The sequence below is a fragment of the Staurois parvus genome, unplaced genomic scaffold, assembly GCF_062004578.1.
Source record: "Staurois parvus isolate SC_StPar_1 unplaced genomic scaffold, SC_StPar_1.0 ptg000287l, whole genome shotgun sequence".
NCBI classification, from domain to species: Eukaryota; Metazoa; Chordata; class Amphibia; order Anura; family Ranidae; genus Staurois; species Staurois parvus.
Genome location: NW_028318083.1, coordinates 19601240 through 19620311, shown reverse-complemented (window position 1 = coordinate 19620311; position 19072 = coordinate 19601240). Strand labels below are relative to the sequence as shown.

Genomic DNA, 19072 nt, shown 5'->3' with positions numbered 1-19072 from the left:
TTTTGGATGCCATGGATGTTTCTCAGTTTCCAGGCAGAAAGCACAGTAAAAATGCAGGCAGGGCACAGGACAAAGCACTAGGGACAAAATGTATGTGAAATGGTTTGATACAGTAATGTTTTACTATGGGATTTTAGTGAATGTCACTTTTTGTCATTTTCAAATTTCCCGCCGTTCCGTCCCCCGTACGTCCCAACGTCGCAGGGGAAGGAACCCGTAAGACAGATACCGGCATCTGCTAGAGGACATTACAGGGGACACTGCAGGAGGGACATTGTGGGAGTGCAGGACAAGGTAAGAGAAGAACAGATCACGGAGCCAGGGAGGCTACAGCTGGAGTCCAGGCAAAACAGCTAAACACACTGTATAGATACATACATGGTAACTGCTTTCCATGCCAAAGGATTTGTAATGCAGGCCATAGACGGCCATTTATCGTCCGAATTGTTGGCTAATAAATGAAAAATCGGTCATTGCTGTCATGGATGCTGCCACCAATGCTTACAAAAAACGGCCGTTTTTCGTGGATTTTCTAGCATGACCGATAAAAAGAAACGAGAAGATCCGCAAAAAACGGCCGACGGCATTGCCCCACTAACTGTGTGAATATCGGCCGATTTTTGTTTCGGACGAAAATTCGGCCGATAAACGACCTGACTATGGCCTGCATAAGTCTTTGTAGCCATGTTTACAAACCATTGCCGGATAGCACTGCCAGACCTGGGACCTCCACTTCAGCTTAAGTGCTATAGCAGGACCCAGACACACCCCAGCTTGCAGATTGGACAATAAAGGAGAAGCAGCACAATGATAAGGTAATCTCGCTGCTCACCATTGAAACTTTTGTTATCAGCATGTTCACTGCCAGCACATGTGCACTGCAACGAAACCTGACTGGTTCCTAGTGTTGACTTTTTCTACTCCAGTCTGCTATACAGGGAATTACTGAAGTCTGATGCTAGGTAATACATTAGTTGCATTTAAAACATATTTAATGTTCTTTTTAATTATTACATAATGACATTCATTGGTGTTTTCGTATAAACCTGAAATTCAGCTTTAAAACTGCAGCTTTAATTAGCTGTAATACAGCATCTTTGCTCTTTCAGATACCAAGGCGGTATTACATAATCAGTGTAAACTAGGAGCTTATTCTGAAATGAGGTGCATTTCCAGAGTTCTAAAGAATTCGTATCATGTGACACCGGCTGCACTTAGTGGCACGGATAACTGCTGGTAAGAAAGGTAAACAGTAAAGTAAGTAAATATATTTCTTTCTATACACAGATAATGAACAAGGTGTATTGGATTAACCATGGTTACAGCCTGTGGCCTAAGTGTAAATCTCAATGTAAAATCCTTTTCCTTATCTGAATACTAGAGATTTTTATTTTAATAAACTGTGATAAAGAATAGAATTGATCAATAAAAAGCTTGGGTTAATAAAGTGGGTTATAGATCAACTGTGTATATTAAAATGTTACCCATGTAAAAAATATTATTTTAAAAGTGTGTATCTTCAGTTAAAAAAAATGTATATTTTACTTTACCGCCTTAGCTTATTTTTGAATCCCAATACGTGTAAATTAATTGGTTTACGTGAAAGTTATAGCAAATACAAATGGTGATATATATACACTGGAATTTATTTTTTTATACTAGTAATGGCGGCGATCAGCAACTTATAACAGGACCGCGGCAGGCATTCAGACGGGGGGGAACTGACTGTCACTGACATTCCCAGTGACACTAATACAGTGATCAGTGCTAATAAAAAGCACTGACACTGTACTAATGATACCGGGTAGGAAGGGGTTAACATCTGGGGCAATCAAAGAGTTAACTGTGTGCTGTTTTACTATGTGCTGTGTTTGTGTTTTACAGTGGAAGCACATTGCTGTGTATTGCTCTGCTATGTAGAGCAATACAAAGCATTGTACTGAAGTTGACGGGAACGATCTGTATTCTTTACATATTTGGTGATCGCTGGGTGCTGGCGGGGAATCACTGGCTGGGACCCGGTAATCGACAGCTGTAGCCACCAATGGCGGCGCGGGTAGGGTACAAGCGCCCCCTACCCGGAAATACAAAATCACGTATACATACGTGATTTTGCGCAGCTCTGCTGCCCTGTAGCAGTAGTTCTGCTATAGGGTGGTCAGGAAGCTGTTAAAGTGTTTTTACCCCAACATTTGATATTCCTGATATATGCCTGCTGTACCATTATTTGTGTTAAAGAGTATCCTGTTCTCTTTGTATTGCTTCCTTTGTGTAAAATTCCTGGTGATCCTGCCATTCCACTGCTTTCCTATTAAAAACTGATCTTGATAGGCATGACAGCACACCCATCTCAGTGTGGTCATTTTTCTGATGTGCTGGAAAAATAGCCTGCCTGTCCTCCAATGGCCAAGACTTGAGCTGACACACCCCTCTGCAAAGCCATTCATGGGAAAGACCACTGTATTGCTGTTTCTCTGCTTTCTGCTGGCACCGCTCCCCTGCTCTCTAAGCCCCTTATGTAACTGAAAACAAACATTATTTGTTCATTTCTAAAAAAAAAAAAAGAAAAAAAACTGTTTATAATGTTTATATAATGTATATACAGTATCTCACAGAAGTGAGTACACCCCTCACATTTTTGTAAATATTTTATTATATCTTTTCATGTGACAACACTGAAGAAATGACACTTTGCTACAATGTAAAGTAGTGAGTGTACAGCTTGTATAACAGTGTAAATTTGCCATTAACAACCATTTATGTCTAAACCACTGACAACAAAAGTGAGTACACCCCTAAGTGAAAATGTCCAAATTGGGCCCAAAGTGTCAATATTTTGTGTGGCTACCATTATTTTCCAGCACTGGCTTAACCCTCTTGGGCATGGAGTTCACCAGAGCTTCACAGGTTGCCACTGAAGTCCTCTTCCACTCCTCCATGACGACATCACGGAGCTGGTGGATGTTAGAGACCTTGCGCTCCTCCACCTTCCATTTGAGGATGCCCCACAGATGTTCAATAGGGTTTGGGTCTGGAGACATGCTTGGCCAGTCCATCGCCTTTACACTCAGCTTCTTTAGCAAGGCAGTAGTCGTCTTGGAGGTGTGTTTGGGGTCGTTATCATGTTGGAATACTGCCCGGTGGCCCAGTCTCTGAAGGGAGGGGATCATGCTCTGCTTCAGTATGTCACAGTACATGTTGGCATTCATGGTTCCCTCAATGAACTGTAGCTCCCCTGTGCCGGCAGCACTCATGCAGCCCCAGACCATGACACTCCCACCACCATGCTTGACTCTAGGCAAGACACAATTGTCTTTGTACATAGTTTGCCCTGCACTTCTCCTTTAAACTGAATGGGTTGTTTTAACAGGTAAGGGTCCACATATACCAGGTGTGTCCAGCCTTTTGACCTTCCTGGGCAACACTGGAAGAACAGAAATTGTCTTGGGCCAAATTTGGTGTTGGAGAGTGGACTTTTCTACGTGGCTCCATGAATCTGTATGCTTTTAGCTCGCAATGTTTGTGAGTCTAATTTATATTTGTTTTATACAATAAAATGTCAAGGGTAATGCACTGTTGGTGCCCTCTTTGTTGTTTATGTTTAATAGATGGTGGAGAGTTCTGAGCTATGGGTGGATATGGAGTTACCAGACTGGTGGATAGTGGAGATAGAGGGAAGAGCAGCCACTTGTCTTACAGAACGGAAATCATAGGAAATAAAGCCTATAATTTAAATCACGTACATTTTCTCTTACACTACAGTCTGGGGAAACAAACGGAGTACATATCTGCTCAGGGCAGGAAAGCACCAGCAACTACATGGAAAAATGTTTTTGTACAGACCTTTAAGTATAAGGCAAAAGGCTGTATATTTGTATTAAGTATTGTATATTTATGTCAACCACATGTATATCTAGGTATGTCAGTAAGACATTGGGAGTTACTAAAACTGAAGAGTGCAAAATCTGGTGCAGCTCTGCACAGAAACCAATCAGTTCCAGGTTGTATTGCCAAACCCTAATTGAACACTGAAGTTAGAAGATGATTGGCCACCATGCACAGCTGCACCAGATTCTGAGAGCCCCAGTTTTAGTAAATCTTCTTAATTGCTACAATATAGAACACTTTTAAACACATTTTAAAAAGCTATATACAAGACATGATTGGTTCATAATTTTCAGTTGCTTACTTACATAAAAAAGTTGAATTGTTGGGCACATGATATTTTAATTACAATGAAATCTAAATAGTTATCATGAAAAAAATCTGTCAGTTTTGGTTTTGCAGTATATTATTAACCACTTGTTAATTTCTGGAATAAAAAAGCAGTATGGTGTGATATACAGTCATGGCCAAAAATATTGGCACCCCTGCATTTATGTCAGAGAACGCACCATTTTGCCCAGAAAATTGTTGCAATTACAAATGTTTAGGCATTTTCATGTTTATTTCTTTTGTTTGTATTGGTATGACACAAAAAGTGTCGGAAAGAAAAGCCAAATCTGACACATTCTACACAAAACTCCAGAAATGGACTGGACAAAATTATTGGCACTTTCTCAAAATTGTAAGAAATAATTACAATCCAAGTTTGTGATGCTCCTGTAATTTGTAATTTAACTCACCTGTATCATTTAACAGGTGCTGACAATATAGAAATCATACCTGCAACCAGTTAAAATGGTGAAAAATTGACTCAACCTTTCTGTTGTGTGTCTCTGTGTGCCACATGGAGCATGAAGAAGAGAAAGAGCAGTAAAGAATTGTCTGAGGATTTGAGAACAACAATTGTGGAAAAGCATGGACAATGTCAAGGTTAGAAGTCCATCTCCAGAGATCTTAATGTTCCTGTGTCCACTGTGCGTAACATTGTCAAGAAGTTTACAGCCCATGGCACTGTAACTAATCTCCCTGGATGTGGATGAAAGAGAAAAATTGATCAAATATTGCAACAAAGGATTGTTTGAATAAGGAGTAAAGATCCTTGATCAACTTCCAGACAAATTCAAGCTGACCTTCAGGCACAGGGCACAGCTGTGTCAGCTCGCACTATACATCGCCATCTGACTGAAAAGGGACACTATGGTAGAAGACCCAGGAGGACTCCAATGCTGACACAAAAAATAAAAATGCCAGCATGGATTTTGCCAAAACTTACCTGAGGCAGCCAAAATCCTTTTGGGCGAATGTGCTGTGGACATACGAAACAAAATTACAGCTTTTTGATAAAGCCCATCATTCTACTGTTTTAGGAAAAATAATACAGTCCCTACAGCCAAACATGGTGGAGGTTCACTGATATTTTGGGTCTGTTTAATGCTTCAGGCACTGGATGTCTTGATCATGTGCATGGCATTATGAAATCTGAAAAAGAATTCTGGAGTGCAATGTAGGGCCCAGTATCAGAAAGTTGGATCTCCTTTAGGGTCGTGGGACTTACAGCAGGACAATGACCCAAAACACACATCAAAAATCACCCAGAAAAGGTTTCAGACAAAATGCTGGAGAGTACTGAACTGGCCAGCAATTAATCCAGACCTCAATCCCATAAAGCACCTGTAGAGCACTTGGCGAAAGAAAAGTGGTCAAAAATTCCAGTAGAGAGGTTTAAGAAACTCACCAAAGTTACAGGAAGCGATTGATTTCAGTTATTTTTCCAAGGCGTGTGCTACCAAATACTACATTGAGGGTGCCAATAATTTTGTCCACTCCATTTTTGGGGTTTTGCGTGGAATGTGTCAGATTTTTGTTTCTCCACTTTGTTTTGTGTCATACCAATACAAACGAAATTAACATGAGAATGCCTAAACATTTGTAATTGCAACAATTTTCTGGGTGAAGTTGTGCATTATCTGATGGAAATGCAGGGGCGCCAATATTTTAGGGCCATGGACATACACACTGTATATATTGTATATACCCCATAAAGCAATTATAATTAAGTGTACCTTGAGGAAATGAGTTTGAGCTTCAAGATTTTAGGAAGATTTTATTTGCCACTTAACTATATGTGGTGAAATAAGTGTTACCAAGTCTGCTAGGCTACAGTTGGGCTCCCTAGGTGTACTACTAGGAGGCCTACTTCCTAAACTGGACCAGACTTGACTCTGCTCCTGGGTACTACATCTAAAGGTATGATAATTTCTTCTTGGCTTGTCTGTTGGTAAGCGGTGGGTCAACTTGCTGAAATAATAACTGGTTTCCAATCTGTACCATTTCTGAGGAACTTGTACGTATATGCAGCTACATGACAACTGATGTATGCTGTCAATGACACAGATACTCTGTCTGGAACCTAATTATGTTCTGTACAATAAACTATATTTTTGACTTAAAAAACTACATGTGGCAAAGCACAATACAAAGCTTCAGCACATTGTTCTAAGGCCCCATTCATAGTTGAACATTTTGTGGCCAAAACATTTAAAATCCCATGCTTTTCAGTTGTGCCTGTACCAGGGGTGGACTGACAACTCATGGGGCCCCCGGGCAATAGGGGATCATGGCACCCCTGTGTCCTTGCCCAAACTCAAAAAAGCCTATGAAAAAGGTACCAGGGGCATCTCATGGGGCCCCCTACTGACCCCGGGCCCTTGGGCAGTGCTCGAGTTTCCAAATGGTCAGTCCACCCCTGGCCTGTACACACCTGAGTATAGAGTCACTTGATGCTTGCAGCTTGAAAAAAGTACATGGGCCTCTTTTGAGCTACAAGCTTCAAGTGTTTTTGGAACCAATAGACTTCAATGGGAACACTTGTAAAACACGCAAAGGGAAAAATAGATTTCCATTGGCTAACAAAAAATGAAAATAAAAAAAATACTTAAGCTTCAGCACTTGGAAAACATGCGAATATGCCCGCATAAACGACAACAAAAAAAGCTCAGCTCAAGTGCAAATGTCAGGAAGTGCCAGTGTGACTTGTCAGTGGCCCAGGAATGCTGGGCATTTTAGTTCTCCAAAAGCTGGAAAGTTACAGTCCGCCTGTCACCATTTAAAGCTAGTACAAATATAAAATGCAATCAAGCTTTAATTGTTGTGTTGAGCACATGCAGGGAATGTTAACAAAAATAGAGATGACTCCCATTTCTTGTGCTCCAGAGTCTAGATTATGTAACTGCCTTCCAGGGCGTTTATATTGCCAGGAATAAAAAAAATCTTTCCTCTCACAATAGTTCACAGAGTGTCAGTGAGAACAGAACTTCAGACCGCTTGTCGTGCATAGTAATATTTATAGATCAATTTTATTTGTGCTTTCGAAATCTGGTAAAACTTCAAATGAGAACACTAGTCCTCTTTATTTTTCTGTCTTGGATTGTTCTTTCTAAAAAAAATGTGCACTTCATATGAGGTTTTGGAGCAATCATATAATCGGCCAATGGTACAAGGTTAGACATGGATTACAAGTAAGAATAAATCAGCCAGGAATTTAATTCCATAGACATTTTCCTTTATCATTCTGTTAAAGTAGCTATTAGAGGCCTATCTATCTGGCCTATCCACAGCCATATCAAAGTTCATTTTTCACCATTCAAGTCCCGCAAGAGCACTGTCTGACAGTGACCACACTGTTAAATAAAAGTAGATATTAATGCACTTTTCTTATTTTTCTAATGCAAATATGGAGGGCACGAATTAAACTGACCACACACTATACAATTTGATTGCAAAAAGTGCTTTAGATCTACTACCAACTATGCAATATTAGGGCCTGCACATTGGATATAAACAGAATCAAATATTTATTTAATTTTCGTATTACAGTTTTCGTAAATAGGAAATTGGACAGAAATTGTGCGAACAGTTTCTAAAGTGTATGGCCACCGTTTAGTTTTGTGGCTAGCTTGTCTTCCAATTAAATGCATGGGCAGGTTTAAAAAAATACATCATGCATCAGGTAAGTTCACTCCTACGCTAAAAGTCCATTGAGGTGTGCTGATCTGCATCAATGTAGGCTCAATGCAAAGGCTCACAGGAAATAGTTGTTTTCTATGTGCCATGTTCACACCACAATGCTGTGTTGAGGTGGGTTTGGGGTGGTTTGCTCGCTCACTACACTGCATGTCACCACATTGCGTCACATGCGTTGTGGTGCTTAGACTTGAATGAAGTGTCATTTGGTGACACTTCAATAAAGTACACAACGGACGCCAGATTGCATGCATTTTAGTGTACAGGCTAGTGTGTATGAGCCCTAAATCTTAAAACATTTTAGAGATACAAAGAACATATACAGTACATGAGGCATTTTACACAAATCATGCAGCTGGTTCAACCTATTGACCTTTTCTTCCTAGTATATTAGGTTAAGGGACAATGAACAAGGCCGTAGATAAACTCAGAGAGAATTCTAGTGTTAAAGCAGCTACGTTGAGTAACATCTCAATCCTCCCTTCTCATTAAAAAAAATATAAATATATAGATATTTGAAATAAAATATTTACAAAATACTTGCGGGCCTCATTTGCACTGTATATCCAGGCACTATTACACCAAGCATGTGTACACTTTAGTTACCATATCTCCTAAATTAACTGCAATATATTCAAGTTTAGGACACGTAAACATCAAACATAATCACTAATTAAAACGTTTTTCATAACCCATGTACTCTTTATTTCATTGAGACTAATCATTATGTATGGGGCAGCACAGTGGTTAAATGGTTAGCACTTCCACCTGGCAGTACTAGGGTCGTTGGTTCGAATCCCAGCCACAGCACCAACTGCCTGCAGTTTGCATGTTTTCCCTGTGCCTGAGTGGGTTTCCTCCGGGAACTCCGGTTTCCTCCCACACTCCAAAGACATGCTGGTAGGTTAATTGGATCCTGTCTAAATTGGCCCTAGTATGTGTTGTATGAATGTAAGTTAGGAACCTTAGATTTTACACCCCTTGAGGGTTAGGGACTGATGTGAATGTACAATATATATGTAAATTGATGGCGCTATATAAGTACCTGAAATAAATAATGTTATGACTTTTGTTCAATTGTTGACATTGTTGATTATGAAAGAAAAAGAAAAAACGAAATTCTTCTTCAATAAATATATTGAAATATAAAAGGTTTTTCATGGACAGTCCTGTCATTCTTGATCAGAATTCCTGACAGCACTTTGGGACTTAGTCTGTCGATGTAAATACAGCTACTGATATAATCTGCCACTGTTCTTACATACATTTTGTTGAATGGTATTGTGAGCTCTACTACAATGTAGAATAGGCTTAATGGCCCTCTAAGTGAGCCTGGCTAAGCACTGAGATAAGTACAAGTTACGTAGCAGTTAGACCACATGGGGCTATGACATGCACAGCTCTCCCAAATGCCATGGATCTCCCAGGATAATACTATTTCTATACCAGTGGAAACCTTTCATATGGCATGTCTTCCACAACACCTACTATAACCTGGCATCAAGCTATTCACAAAAGCTGTCATTGCATTCTTTTTTTTATTTTATTTACAGTAAAAGGCATTAGGGGTGATTACCGCCTGGATTCCAGGGAAGTGTTCTCTACATTTATTTCTATATTAAAAATATAATATATAAATGTTTAGATATGTGTGTGCACATACTATATATACATATACACACACACACACAAACTTCCATAAATATCTCATTGCAGAATGCTGTGTGATATACTGTATAAACAGAATATTAATCATGTTTAACTAATATTAAACAATTATACATATATGGGAGTGAAAATAAGTACTAGTCATCCATATACAGACAACACAGCAAAATACAGCAGACCAGCTCCTTAGCTATTCTCCACAATTTGTATCATAGTGCTCTGAGTCACCTTGTACTTCATGCCTCAGCAATACTTTTAGTGAACTATTTGCTGCAAATGTTTTATATATATATATGTTTTTTTTGTTGTAATTATTATTTTTTTCTTCCAATGACACGTATTAACTTTTTTTATACTTATTTAGGAAAAATCAGTTTCTAGTAAAACTCTAAATATGTAAAAATAGAAACTCTAAAATGAGTAAACTCTAAAATGAAAATTCATTAAAAAATTTGATAGTTGTATTGAATACAGCTCTATTTTTTATACTTTGTATAAAACCTGTGTTCCCTTACCAAACAAACTGTAAGAGAAGGGAAGAAATAGAAATGTCCCCTGCACGTGAATGAATGCCTGATGCAAAGATTCACTTGTTTGGTGGTGTAAATTGTTCCTGTAACATTATAGGCAGAAAAAAAAGCAAGACTTAAAGCAAACATCAGTGCAAGCAATAGAATAATTTAACATTAAAAGCAGACCATGCTAGTTCATCACATTAACTTTCATGGATTTAGAGTAGTCAGAACACTACCTCTTTACCTGATTTCTATGGCTGACTACATTAAAGAGTGAAAAGTTTATGTAGAGTGCTTTTTTTTTTGTGCATGTTTTTGTCTGTGTTTATTCCACACATCCCTTTTGCTTTTCACCTGATGGTGGTTGGGTTTAGGCAAGCACTACTTTTTCACTAATATAATTCTCTCTAACATTGCTTTCCTTTATACACAGCAGGGGAGGGATTTACTAAAACCAGTGCACTCAGAATTTGGTGCAGCTGCACATGATAGCCAATCAGTTTCTAAGTTCAGCTTTGTTCAGTTAGCTATAACAATAAAACCTGGAAGCTGATTGGTTTCTATGCAGAGCTGCTCCAGATTTTGCACTCTCCAGTTTTAGTAAATAACCCCCATAGTGCCCACTCAATATTTTACATGATTGATAGCTAAGAACAAAGAAAAAACAAAAACAAATCAAGTATCTTGCTTTTCAACTGCGAATTTTAAAGAAGGTCAATGTCATTTATTAACCTTAGGCCCGATCACTAAGATATAGTTACACTGTTACAGAAAGCAGGCATTTGGAGTACTACTATAAGTTACTGTAGCTTTTCTGTTCAGAAGTAACACATACCATAATGTGATAATGAAAGTTCTTGAAGAATTTTGAAGCTGTAGTTGCGAAAAACTGCAGTGCATAAAGATACCTGCATTCATCAAAATATTCAGTTTCTTACCACATCGCATGCAGTGTACAAAAAAGATAAAAACACACACACACATATATAAATATTCATATATATATATACACATACATATATATTAATATATATATTATTGTAAAGCGCTGAGCAAACTGTTGGCGCTATATAAATCTTGTATAATAATATAATTATATATATATACACATACGTATGTGTATATATATATATATACACACACACACACACACACACACACACACATATATATACACACACACACACACACACACACACACACACACACACACACACACACACACACACACATATATATATATATATATATATATATATATATATAAAAATATCCACACATATTTGCATCACCTTTGTAGACTGCAGGTAAACTGAATACTATGATAATATATACACGTCTCTCTCTAATGTGTATATATAAAAAAATAGAGCCATAAGTATACAAAATAGAGCCATACAGTCTTATAGTTAACAGAAGTTTCATCTTTTTTTAAACCTCCTTTTTCCTATGGTGTGCCAGACACACATGTATACCTTTACACAATATTTTTATAATATATATATATATATATATATATATATATATATATATATATACACCTCTCTCTCTCTCTCTTCTCTCTCTCTCCCTCTCTCCCCACATATACATACATATACACAGTGTAGGCTTAATGCACAAACCTTTAGGCAGGAATGAGGAGCATTTCAGCCGTGTAACTGTCATTTTCAAGATCTTTTAAAAGAGATCCTTATATGTGTGTGTTATCTCTGTGAATTCAGCTTTTTATATAGTTTCTCACTTCTGATTAGCACCTATTTGTCACATATACACGCACACATATATTATATATATACATACAAACGTTCACATACATACATCTTTTGCTCTCCCTCCCTCTCTCTCTATATATAGACTGTATATATGCAGCGTCCAATGGCAGACATTGCCATTGCCTACCAAATACTGCAAAAAGATGAAGGAACCTAGATTGAGGATTAGAGGCAGACATGTATAATGTATCTGAATGCATTGCTCTACGAAGGACAGTCCATCTCTGTCACCATCGAACTCTATTCTTTATTATCCATGGTCTGGGATTCCGGCATCGGGAGATGTAGAGTTAACCAGCAATACAGAGCCAAACAGAAAGAGGTCACTGGGCAGGAACGACAGATTTTCACAGCCTGCTGGAAATCGCACTGGACCCTTGTCTCATTTCTAGGAACAGGTTCATATAGACGCGAACTCCTTTCTCTTTGTAGACAGCTTTGGGCCCACTCTAGAGCAAGGCCTGTTTCCTGGGAAACCATGGAAACCCCCCATAGAGCTGGCAGTGACACTGTGATATGAACAGGGTTCAACAGCTTTCAAAGCAGTAGCATTTAAACTGCACTGCTTCTTCCCTGGAAGAGATTAGCATACACACAAGCGAAATGACATATTTTATCATGCTAATACGACGAGTCTAGGCATAGGTCAACGCTTGATTCTTAGACAGACCTAAATCTACTTTACGTTTTTGCAAATTATAACAGGAAGCTGCTGGTTGGAAACCTTACATGACAACGTCTGCAAACAATAGATCGTAACGGTCAACGTTATTCTGTATACAAAAAAAAACGTAACTACGAAAAGCAAAGCAAAGTGCAAAAGCTGTCGAAAATGTGGAAAATTACCTTGTAAGTAGGTTACGTTTAAAGACACAAGTCCGTGGCTGACGGAAGCCCTTGGGGAGTCAAAATGGGGCTTGACAACTTCATCCACACGTTTGTTTCACCAAATCTGCTCATTCTATTACCCGTCTGTCCTTGCAAAGCTAGGCAGCATTTCCCCTAGCTGAGCTTTCCCCGAGGCCCTGTCTCCTTTCACACACACCGCATCCTCCTCCCAGCTACGCCTGACTCACTGTACTCACCCACTGGGAGGAGGGATCTTTACACTACACTACACACACAGCTCTTTCACTATGCTTACTCACTGAGCTTCACGTACATACTATACAGACAGTTGTAAAACCAGGCTACTAAGAAGACCATCATCCTTCACACACACCTTGCCTGTAATCAGGACTTGTGCACACAACCCTCTTGTTAAGAATGGGCTTCATCACTACCGGCTGAAGATCTCAGGCGGTCTGAAATCATTCTATATAGATATTATTATAAGAAAACAATGTCAAAGATTTATACTATCAGGCTTGCTCCATAAGTGAAACATGTCAGGACATGCAAGTGACAACCACAATCCATCTTTCAGAGTTCACAGAGTTGGACTGGTGACAGATGACTTGTAACCGGTTGCTATGGGTTACAACACTATGCACATTGTTGATTGCGGCCTAAACTGACATGTTATTAAATCAGGAATTGTAAAATCAGTTTGTAACGTATCATGCAATAAATATTATCTAAGATAATTCATATATTTTAGCTTGTTTTGATTGTTCTGCTTGAATATATTCCATGTTACTGCATATATTTGTCTTGCATTTTTATTATTCTGCCTAAGGATCATGGTTAGAATTTTTGTTTTAAAGCTACAGTAAACCCTACTTGGATTTCATTGATTTTACTGTGTATGTTTGTATTTTATTTTTATTATTCTTCCTATAGATCATGTTTAGATTTTTTTTAAAGCTACAGTAAACCCTACTTGGATTTAATTGATTTTGCTGTATATGTTTGTATTTTATTTTTATTATTCTTCCTATGGATCATGTTTAGATTTTTAATACTACAGTAAACCCTACTTGGATGTAATTGATGTTACTGTATACATTTGTATTTTATTTTTATTATTCTTCCTATGGATCATGTTTAGATTTTTTTAAAGCTACAGCAAACCCTACTTGGATATAAATAATTTTACTGTTTATGTTTGTATTTTATTTTTATTATTCTTCCTGTGAATCATGTTTATATTTTTTTTAAAGCTACAGTAAACCCTACTTGGATATAATTGATGTTACAGTATATGTTTGTATTGTATTTCTGATATGGTTCCTATGAATAATGATTAGAATTTTTTAAAGCTACAGTAAATACTGCTTAGATTTTTTTTTAAATGAAGGGCTAGCAAAACAGTGCCCATTATAATGCGGATATTACATACATGCAGAAGAATCGTTTTAACTTGAGGCATGTGCAGGGGAGAGGGTATGGTGGGAGGCAGAATGTGCAAACGAGAAGGGCAAAGAGGTATGATGGCAAGGTGTGTCTGCAGCAGAGGAGTGTGAAAGGGTATGATGGGGGACAGTATGTGCTAGAGAGGAGTTTGCAGGATATGATGATGAGAAATGGGTGCAGGAGAGAAGTGTGGAGGGTATGAGAGTGGGCAATATGTTCAAGGGAGCAGAATGGGTAGGATATGATAGTGGGCAATATGTCCAAGAGAGAAGTGGATATGGCAGTGGTCATTACAGGGGAAAGAATGTGGAGCAGCTCTGCAAAGTAACCAGGTTATTCAGGTAAACTTTGAAATGAAAAAAAAAAAAAAAGAACTGATTGATATCACAGCTGCTCCAGATTCTGTCTATTCCAATCTTAGGCCTGGTTCACACTAATGTATTTTTTAGTGCTTTCTGCAGAAAAGCCATACAATCTGTTTAACATGGGACATGGGTTACCTATGGGACACATTCACATCTCTGCTTTTTTGAGCTGCTGTGTTTTTGGAAAGGGTCAGGGACGCAAAAAGCAGTTCATTGAAGATGCTGCTGGAACGCATGTAGTGCGTTTTTGTTGCGTTTTTATTCTACCCAGCTACAAAAACATTCCCTCTTTACCAACCTCCCCTCCTCAAAAAATGTTGAAAAAAAACCACGCAAAATGAGTTAAAAATGTGGCAAAAACGCAAAGTCTCTGCAAACAGATAAAATACACACTGCATTGGTGTAAACCAGGGCTTTGTAAATTCCTCCCCTATGTGCAGGAAAGGAGTATGCAGGGCATAATAGTGGACAATATGGCCAAGAGAGATGTGCAGAGTGTGTAGAGAGGGTATGACAGTGGGCGATATGTGCAGGCGAGGAGTGTGTGGAATATGATGATGAGCAATATGTGCTGGAGAGGCGCCAGAGGGTATGACAGCAGATAATGTGTGGAGAAGAGGAGTGTTGAGGGTATGTTCATGAGCAATATATGCAGGACAGGAATGCTGAAGGGTATGACACTGGGCAACATGTGCAAGAGAGGAGTGTGTAGGGTATGACTATGGGCAACACATGCAGATTGGCAATGCCAGAGGGTGTGATATTAAGCAGTACGTGCAAAAGAAGAGTGCAGGGTATGATGATGGGAAATATATGCAGGCTGGAAATGCCAGAGGGTATGTTACCAGACAATATGTGCAGGAGAAGCATGTGCAGGGTATGAAAATGGGCAGCATGTGCAAGCTGAGAAAGCCAGGAGGGTAGAATAGTGGGCAGTATGTGTAGGAAAGGAGTGTCGAGGATATGGCAGAGGGCAATGTGTGCAGGGGGTATGGCAGAGGGCAGTATATGCAGAAGTAGAGTAAAGAGGGCAATATGTGCAGGAGAGGAGTGCAGAGGGTATGGCAGTGGGCAGTATGTGCAGGAGAGGAGTGCAGAGGGAATGGCAGTGGGCAGTATGTGCAGGAGAGGAGTACAAAGGGTATGGCAGTGGGCAGTATAAGCAGGAGAGCAGTGCAGAGGGTATGGCAGTGGGCAGTATGTGCAGGAGAGGAGTACAAAGGGTATGGCAGTGGGCAGTATGTGCAGGAGAGGAGTGCAGAGTGTATGGCAGTGGGCAGTATGTGCAGGAGAGGAGTACAAAGGGTATGGCAGTGGCCAATATGTGCAAAGGAGGAGTGCAGAGGGTATGGCAGTGGGCAGTATGTGCAGGAGAGTAGTACAAAGGGTATGGCAGTGGGCAGTATGTGCAGGAGAAGAGTGCAGAGAGTATGGCAGTGGGCAGTATGTGCAGGGGAAGAGTACAAAGGGTATGGCAGTGGGCAGTATGTGCAATAGAGGAGAACAAAGAGTATGGCAGTGGGCAGTTTGTGCAGCAGAGGAGTGCAGAGGGTATGACAGTGGGCAGTATGTGCAGGAGAAGAGTACAAAGGGTATGGCAGTGGGCAGTATGTGCAGGAGAGGAGTGCAGAGGGTATGACAGTGGGCAGTATGTGCAGGAGAAGAGTACAAAGGGTATGGCAGTGGGCAGTATGTGCAGGAGAGGAGTGAAGAGGGTATGGCAGTGGGCAGTATGTGCAGGAGAGGAGTACAAAGGGTATGGCAGTAGGCAGTATGTGCAGGAGAAAAGTGCAGAGGGTATGGCAGTAAGCAGTATGTGCAGGAGAAAAGTGTGAACAGTATATTTAAAGACATTACACATGACAATTGAAATGAAACATACTTTTAAAATATGTACCTACGGTGTTTATAATTCTTTGATGTAGCAAGATAATGCCTTTACCACATAGCACGTTGTTCTGGATCATTCATAAATCAGCCCACTCAAAACCCCATCTAAAAAGTGTCTCGAGAGGGAGTGAGCAGGATCGTAGTGTTCTCCAGGAGGGCAGGGTGGAAGCACTCAATCCAGCATTGTGGGGTGGAGCAATCAGTTTTCCTAATGCTCCAGGCAGGCCTTTTTATCAACCGGAGACATTAGGCCCTTAGTTGAAAAAGGGGACTCCTGACTTCTAATCTTTGACATACAAGTAATCGGTGTTAGTGTTTCCCTCATCACATACTGACCAACACACTGCATATCCTCCTTAGCAGAAACTGTTGGCAGTTGTTAAGATAACTCTGGGAATTTGGGCCTACCAACACAGATGTACATGATCAGTCATGCCGACTTTAAGAAATAACACGACACTCTTGGCTCATACTCTATAAAAAGACTATCCTAAACACAATACAAAACTTGATTTTCTTTATACGATCTCGGCCGTTTGATACGCGTGTTGTCAATAACAAAAAGCTTCTTCGTTTACTAAGTAGTGAAGGTACCGTTCAGATAAAAAGCTCTAGTAAAATATAAAGCCAGCTGCATTAAATATTTAGGCTTGTTGTGTTTATGAATTAATAAACTCTTCTAGATTCGCCTTGCGTTGCCAGTGGCCAGGGACAATAAAATGACCCGATATTAAATATAATAGCAGGGATGAAGCAGGCTTTCCTCAGTAATCTGGCACCAGGTGGTCTCCATACAGGAGAAGCAGACTGATAGATCAGACGGCAGGAGGAGGGGATTTGACAGAGGTGACATAAACGTGCAGTCTCCTCTCTCGTACACATACACATGTAGGCTCTCTCCCTTGCAGACTGTTTTCAGCACCCCATTGGGGGGGGGGGAAAGCAGTGACTTGGCAGCGGTAGGCAGCGGTAAACCGGCTACTAGGCAGTGGTAAACCGGCATATGGCTCCGAGCAGGGCCCTCGAACCCCTCGTGTATTGTTTTGTTACTGTATAGTCTCATGTACTGTCCCCCACTATAATGTACAGCGCTGAGCAAACCTTTTGGCGCTATATAAATACTGTATAATAATAATAATGGGCACCTACGGATTCGTCCAGCTCGGGAAGGGTTAAAGTACACTGACAGGCCCATCACACAGAAAGAATACACAGCATTACCTAATCGGCGCTAATAGCTTGTCCAACCAAGGATTCTGAATCAATCTAGGAGACAGAGGGGAAGGGAGGTGGGTAAGGAATAAAAAAAGAAAGAATATGTCTGTACCTCCGGATGATTACACTTTGCTGATGCTTCTTCGCTTTCGGGGCATGCAAAGCAGGAAGGGAAAGCCCAGCCTCTGATCTCTGTACTGTATAGAAATATCCACGAGAATACGTGTGCATGTATGTATGTCTTGTCTGATGCTTGATTTCCACGACCGACAAAGAACAGCGAAAGAAAGATAAAATGGACTTACTGTAAAGTGCAGTAGGGAGCTTGTTAGCTGAAGAGGGTGTCTGAGCTGTTGCTTTTTTTTGTTGTTTTTTTTTTTGTTTTTGTTTTTACTTTGCCCCCCCCCCTCTTGTCTTGCTGTAAGACAGGTCTTGTATGTCTCTTCTACTGTAGTAGAAATGATGTCTGCAGTAGAGCTCTCTCCCTCTCTCTCCTGTATGTAAATGTGTTATAGAAGCCAAATATGGAGCAGTTGGCTGCCTCTGCAACAGCTCAAGGATCCTACTTCATGCAAAAGGGAGGAAAGGGGGGGGGGGAGTGTGTGGAGGCAAGGCAACACTTTGGCAGACAGCCAAAGCAGCCACACAGATTATTGCATACGCACAACAGAGCTGGGGCGGTCTCATTTAACCCTTTCTTCATCACGCGTCGCTAGTCCAGCATGCATCTGTTTCAGTTGCATGCCTTGTTGCATAGTGTCGCCTGTTTGCAAGAAACCCATGACATGCTTTATTTATTCTACTCTAGGATTATTGATTTTCCAAATCAAGACGGAGGGGATAAAAAAAAAAAAAAAAGTTGAAATGTAAAGTAAGTTTGTGAAGTGCATGCATTTGATTACAGCAGGGTGTGTGCTTCTGTTGGAAAGAGAAAGGGGAGGAGGAGAGTCATAGAGTAGGAATTGTGAGCACAGCCAAGCTCAATGTCCACAGGGATGAATTGTGCGGACTTGCGTGTCAACGTCATTTAGGCAGTTTAACTCTTTTGCTGCCACGTATTCCAGGCTTTAAATGAGAAGCTGATTTAAAGATGCAATTATCTCAGATTTAATTCTTAAACCAAGGTATGCATTCACCTGTCATTCTCCTATATACAATCACTCAATTTCACACAGCTAAACTTCAAATGTCATTCAGAATTCAAGGTTCATTTTATATGTGTGTTCGGCAGCCATTTAAAACGTTAGAGCTTTAAAATCAAGATAAGGTGTTGTCCCTAAAGTAAATATAGCATCATGATCGCTGTAAAAAAAAAAAAAGGCCTAAGCCATGATGTGATGAGCAGGTGCTATTTTAAGGCCAGGAAGTAGATTGATCCTCTCATTCATGGCTTGATCTGCAGTCTATTGGATTCAGCACTAGCTATAGGGCTTTGTTAAGATTG

The 19072-nt window shown here is 39.9% G+C and overlaps 1 protein-coding gene across 4 annotated transcripts in view; it reads right to left on the bottom strand.

The window, feature by feature from the left end:
- Window positions 1-18188, bottom strand: part of ATXN1 (ataxin 1) — a 378441-nt gene extending 360253 nt beyond the window's left edge. For 2 of the 4 annotated variants that reach the window (XM_089682287.1, XM_089682290.1), the window contains exon 1: window positions 17934-18188. The gene's annotated coding sequence lies outside the window, so the exon portion shown is untranslated. Of the gene's footprint in view, window positions 1-12709; window positions 12932-17740 lie in introns of those variants that run through there. The other 2 variants (XM_089682288.1, XM_089682289.1) reach the window with 2 other exon arrangements.
- Between the last annotated feature and the right edge of the window lie 884 nt (window positions 18189-19072).